General features: G+C 44.0%; 1 long non-coding RNA gene across 1 annotated transcript; it reads right to left on the bottom strand.

Moving 5' to 3' along the window:
- Positions 1–17: 17 nt before the first annotated feature.
- LOC125047733 lies at positions 18–6,102 on the bottom strand. Its single transcript, XR_007116764.1, has 3 exons — positions 5,747–6,102; positions 2,529–2,646; positions 18–60 (listed from the first exon to the last, which is right to left on the bottom strand). It is a non-coding gene; the product is annotated as an uncharacterized LOC125047733 (long non-coding RNA).

The following is a 6,102-nucleotide window of genomic DNA, read 5'->3' as shown; positions in this document are numbered from 1 at the left end:
AAAAAGAGATGAGAAGAGTCTTCATCTGCTTGTAGTATATCCGTACACACACACCCACATCTGTAAGAAAAAATCCTGTGTTAAATTTTATGGAATTATTCTATCTATGATTATTTCAATAACAAATTATAAAAATGAGGAAAAGTATGTATATAACAAAGACATAATTCTACTTGTTCTGTTTAGTCAGCATCCAGACCTTGTTAACCCGACCTTCTGGGTCAGTAATTAACGTTCCCGCATTCATGTAAGTTGGGCATGCATCCGCGCTCCTGTGGTAGGCCTCTAGTCTTTCTCCTTTTTTCCTTCCCTCCCTTATCCCTCCCCCTCCCCCTCCCCCTTCCCTTCCCCTTGTCCCTTCCCCTACGCCTGTCCTTCCCCTTGTCCTTTCCTATACTTCTTCCCTTCCCTTGTTCCTCCCCCTACTCCTTCCCTTCTCCTTATCCCTTCTCCTACTCCTTCCCTTCCCTTGTCCCTCTTCTCTTTCTCTTTTCGCCCCCCCCCCCTTCTCCTCTCCCCACCCCCATTCTCCTTACTGCCTCTCGTAGGGTATTGTTCTCGTAACTCAGAAGCGGCGCAAGACCCCTTGACTTCTTCATCTTCTGAACCCCCTGAAGTAGCTCCTCTGCCCTTGTCTCCTGTGTTTCCCACATTCCTTTACTGTTTCCTAAACCTTCCCAGGCATCCGCGGCCCCTCCTGTTTCCACCCTCGACGTTCTATATCCCCCAAATCCTCTCATCAGTTTTCCTCCCTTATTTCTTTTTTTGAGTCCTGCCTTCCCTCCGCATCCCTCGTCTTACCGATTGTATGTTCAGTGTCCCAGAACCAACATCCTTCCCCCTCAAGCCTCCTGCCTACGCCTACCTCCTCCTCCTCCTCTCCTCCTCCTATTCTGACCCTTCTGACCCCAGGCACTCACCTCAGAGCCCCCTTCCTGACCCCTGGCACTGTCTTCCTTAATCCTGCCTCCTCCCAATCTTCTCGGAGTCGTCCACGCCCCTCTAGGGCCCTTCCAGGCACCCTTACCCACACTCTGGTTTCCTCAGGTGACCGTGGCGTGAGTCATGAACGACTTCCACGTTATTACACCGGCCTGATTGCTTTAATCGCGGTACACTTCGTTTGTTTCATAGTGTTGCTTAGCCATATTGCACACCGTGTTATGTTCAGGAATCTACATTATACTTTGGTATCTCTCCATTATAGCAGCGGCTACGTCCCTTACCCTTCAGATTTTATGTCTTGTTCTTCAACATTCCACTCATTATCAGCCGTCCGTACCTCACAGTACCCATCCCAACATTCACATCATACGAGCCATTCCATCCAAATGAATAATTAGCCGCATCTTCATTATGCGCTTATACCATCCACCTGGCCCCAGTTTTTGCCTTAACATTCATTTGAACATTTTATCCTTTTTAAAACACCAGTCTTCATGAACCTAGAGAAGCCCAGCTCAGCATTTTACGAATATCATCCCCTTTGGGTGTTCATCTTCACTCACATAACAGGGACATTAACATATTGCGCCCCAGCATGACCTTAGCCCATAGCTATGGCAGATCATAGTACACCTAGAATACATTTGGATAAAAAAAAAAGAAAAAGATATAGATATAAATATGAATATGTATATTCACGTATACATATGCCTGTGTGTATGTGTGTGTGTGTGTGTGTGTGTGTGTGTGTGTGTGTGTGTGTGTGTGTGTGTGTGTGTGTGTGTGTGTGTGTGTGTGTGTTTGTATAAATATATGTGTATACACACACACACACACACACACACACACACACATATATATATACACACAAACATATATATATATATATATATATATATATATATATGTATATGTGTGTGTGTGTTTGTGAGTGTGTGTGTTTGTGTGTGTGTGTGTGTGTGTGTGTGTGTGTGTGTGTGTGTGTGTGTGTGTGTGTGTGTGTGTGTATGTGTGTATATGTGTATGTCTAAGTATATATGTATATAGATAGATAGATAGATAAATAGATTTTTGTGTGTGTGGGGGGGGGGATAAGTATGTATGTGTTTGTGTGTACATATATATGTGTGTGTGTGTAAATATATATATATATATATATATATATATATATATAAGTTCTCTCTCTCTCTCTCTCTCTCTCTCTCTCTCTCTCTCTCTCTCTCTCTCTCTCTCTCTTTCCCTCTTTCCCTCTTTCCCCCTTTCCCCCTTTCCCTCTTTCCCTCTTTCCCTCCCTCCCTCCCTCCCTCCCTCCCTCCCTCTCCCCTACCACTCCCTGTCTCAAGCTCTCTCTGTGTACATATAGAGATAATTGAAATATCAACCGATTGTCTACACAAACATTCTGATTCTCTTTGGATTTACGTCACTGAATTTCTCTGTTACGTCACTGCTCTCTCCATTGACTCATTTCCTTTCCTTAGTCCCGATTCCCACATACATTATCAACTCCTCCCGTCGTCCTTTAAGCCAAATGGATGAATAAACTCGCCAGAAACACACACAAACAGATCTCCTCTACTTACACTTGTCGAAAATACATCCCCCACGGATACTAGCCAGACATGTGGTGTAGGTCGAGCAGGCAGGCGTTGCGTCCGGTTTGCTCTTTCGCTGAACAAACTGTCAGAGTAACCGTTGTTCCTGTAAGATGAGTTTACATTATTCACCAACTTCAGATTGTTTAGCTTGATACCAGATATGAATGTTTTCTTAATCAAAGCTCGTGGGACAACTCGGATATTGTTGTTTTGGCAGGTATCTGTGTCTGTAATGACTATCTTCAAGCAGACTTGTAATGTGAGATAAAACGACAAAGTGCATGATCTCACTGCATGACCTTCATAATACCTATAAAGCCACTGGATATTGCCAGTCACGTGGGTGTAATCAGAGCAGGCAGAGATATAATGAGGCGGGTGGAAGTGCCTGTCACTGTCGTGGTACTGATGTTTGTACAGAGAAAATCGTGAGCTAAACTACACACTTTGTATCGTAGTGGGTGTCGGACGGTGATGTAGCTGCGGTTATGAAGTAGGCCGCTTGTGGTTTAGGACCCGCGTTATTATAGCTGTTGTCAGGCGACTGTATTTAGAGAGGCGAAGTTATGATTATGGTTGTGGACGATTACTGATGTAGAGGCACTTTTTTTTTGGAGTATAACCGCGGGAAGAGGTTGTAATTACGCAGAGGGGATAGGTAAACAAAATCGATAAATAATCTAAGTAGAAGCAGCGTGGGAAGTTTCTTTAGAGGAAAGAGATGGTGGTGGTTTGTAGTACGCCAGTTGCCTATAGAGTAGACTTGTATTTAGAGACAATACCTATGATTTGCTTTGTATTTATATATCTATTTATGTTTACTTCTTAGGACCTCTGATAAAGGCAGAGCGGAATGCGTGTCTGACTGGAAACCCCAACACCGCACAGGTATGATCATGTCACACATGTTTTTTTTTATTTGCCTTAGTTGTATGTCAGATAGAAAAGAAGTGACTTTACAGGCTGATATGGCTTCATATTTAAAAATCTGAATGAAAGGACTTAGTTAGAGATAAAAGATAGCCTTTTCAGAGGAACTAGACTGCCCTTCGTTGAACAAACAAGCTGTTGCGTTGAGGTGACAGCCTAATTAAAGTGGGAAGGATAAGATACACTTGTTCAGATCCTAGATAAGTGTATGTGAAGGGTTTGGGTTAATAGGGTTAAGAATGAACCGTGAGGCAGAGTGAATGTGAAGTAAAGCAGTTTCGACTTTGAGTTTTAAAAAGAGGAATTTTAACATGTTAATTTTATCTTAATAGCTAGATGGACGAATGAATCTTCGAATTCTTAGCTTTAGAGGTGAGATTGCAAGAATGTAGGCGGACAGACCTAAGTAAATTTAAATTAGGAAGGCAAAGTATCAATAACAATCAATGTTTATATACTGCCTGATGTTGTAAAGTAGTGATACATTTCATTGACGTCACAAAAAGGGGATATACTTTACCCTGTGGAAATAGTCATTTTCACTTCAAATTTATTATGTTTTGTCGTCGTTTATTTGGCTTAATAAAATGAAAGAATGCGGAAGAGGAAAAGGCAAAAATATATATATATATGCAGTTTAACTTCTTTCAAAGGATAGAAAGAATGCGTTTCACTACTACTAATTAAAAAAAGAAAAAAGAAATTAAGTATTTACCCTGGGATGAAGGGCATCGAACAGCGATCGAGAATGTTAAGGACAAGGAATATATGCATTTATAATTGTGAATGAACAGGTTTAGTAGCTTGCAAGTGGACATCAAGGATTGATAGTTGACCAACAATACGTTACCTTCTGAGTTGAATACCCATGAGAAAGCTGTTTGTCTGCGTACATCTTTTGAGTATACTTTAAAATGATAGAAAATGAGTGCTTTGAAAAAAAATATAATTAGTGAAATAGGATCGAGGGAGATAGAAGATAGAAGAAAGATGATGATAGACGAATTGGAACCCCTAGTAGTGCGATCCTTTGCAGGGAGATTGATATAAACCATGAATCAGTTTCCTCACTTAGAGGTAATTTATTGATAAACCAATTAGTAAGTTTGGATAAGTATGAAGCGTATGTTTAAAACAGGTGGTGGTGCTCAATCCCTATAAAAGAAGCCAGTGTTTTTGAATAGGACGCGGGGTGTGTGGCTAGGATCCCATATGGCCCAGATCAAGTTACTTAGAGGATGGCGGTGGGGGGTAAGGAGAAGACCGAGAAGGAGGAGGAGGAGGAGGAGGAAGAAGAGACAGAGGGCGTGAATGTTATCCTCGTTTTGGAGTGCATGGCGTTTGCATGATCCCGAGCTATGATATGTAACACGTTCGTACGTCCAGGCTACACCTAATTAGTAGCCACGTTTAACCCCCCGGATGGAAAGGGGAAAGGGAAGAGAGATAGAGATGGGGGGAAGCACGGGAGATAATGATGGGGTGAGAGAGGTTCCGAAGTCAGGAAGTGGAGGTTACGTCCCATGATGGAGGGCTTCTTGCCATGATGGAGGTTTCTTCTTACGATGGAAAATCTTTTTCACTGTCAAGATTTATTCTGCTGGTAAAGGTCCCGCCTCACGATAACGGCTTCTCCTCACGAAACAGAAAGGTTTCTCTGGAGCTCCCGAAGGCTTCGCGGCCACGGGGGATGCGGAGGGATGGCGTGGTGGCGGCGGTGGTGGTGAGGGAGGACTGTGGAGGAGAGGGGGGGTTGGGGTGGGGGTGGTAGTGGTGAAGGAGGAAATACTGATGGAAACTGTGGGGGCGAGGGAGGAAGGTTTGTGTTGGGGAAGGGGGAAGAGTTGTGGTTGGAACTGTGGTGATGAGGGAGGGAGAGTTGAGGTGGGGACTGTGGTGGTGAAGGAGAAAGGGTTCTGGTTGTGAATGGATGAATGACGGGATGGTGTGAGAAAAAGGGTTTGTTGTGATGAGGGAGGAGGTGCTGAGGGAGGCTTGTGGTGGAGATGGAAACAGGGTTCTGGATGAGAAGGGAACGGTTGTGGTGGTGAAACTGAGGGTGATTGTAAGAGAAGAAGGTTTGTAGTGAGGGAGAAAAGGTCTTATTGCTGGAGGAAGGCATTGTGGTGGTGAGGGAGAAAGGGAAGAAGTCCTAAAGTGATGAGGGAGGAAAGGCTGTGATGGTAGCAGGAGAAGGAAACATTCGAGGATTAAAAATGGATTGTGTTCCTTTGTCTTTTTGAGGAAAAAAAAAAAAGGGCAAAAAGATTTACATTTCTGAGCTGTGTTTCCATGAGGCTGAGGTTCTGAAAGTCGCACTCGGCGGTTTAAGGCCCAGGGGTGTGTCAAGGAATACTCTTTCTTCCTGTGGTGGCGTCCGTGGTGGTGGAGGTCGTGGTGGCGGCGCTGGTGGAGGAGGCGGTGCTGGAGAGGAGAGGAGAAGCCTTCCGTTGTCTCTGAAGATCCGAGGGCCTCGCCTGCCTTCCCCTCGGCCCCTGTCTCGCTCCTGGGGAAGAAAAATCACGTAAGGGGGATTTAGCCTGTCTTCTTCCTCTCCTATTTCCTATATACGTTTGTCCCTCCCCTGTTTCTCTTGTAGTTTAGGAGGTAAAGAAATATCGGTTTTGTA

The sequence above is a fragment of the Penaeus chinensis genome, chromosome 41 (genome assembly GCF_019202785.1).
Source record: "Penaeus chinensis breed Huanghai No. 1 chromosome 41, ASM1920278v2, whole genome shotgun sequence".
Taxonomy (NCBI): Eukaryota; Metazoa; Arthropoda; class Malacostraca; order Decapoda; family Penaeidae; genus Penaeus; species Penaeus chinensis.
Note: the sequence above shows the minus strand (reverse complement) of the source record. Positions and strands in the feature narration are given on the sequence as shown.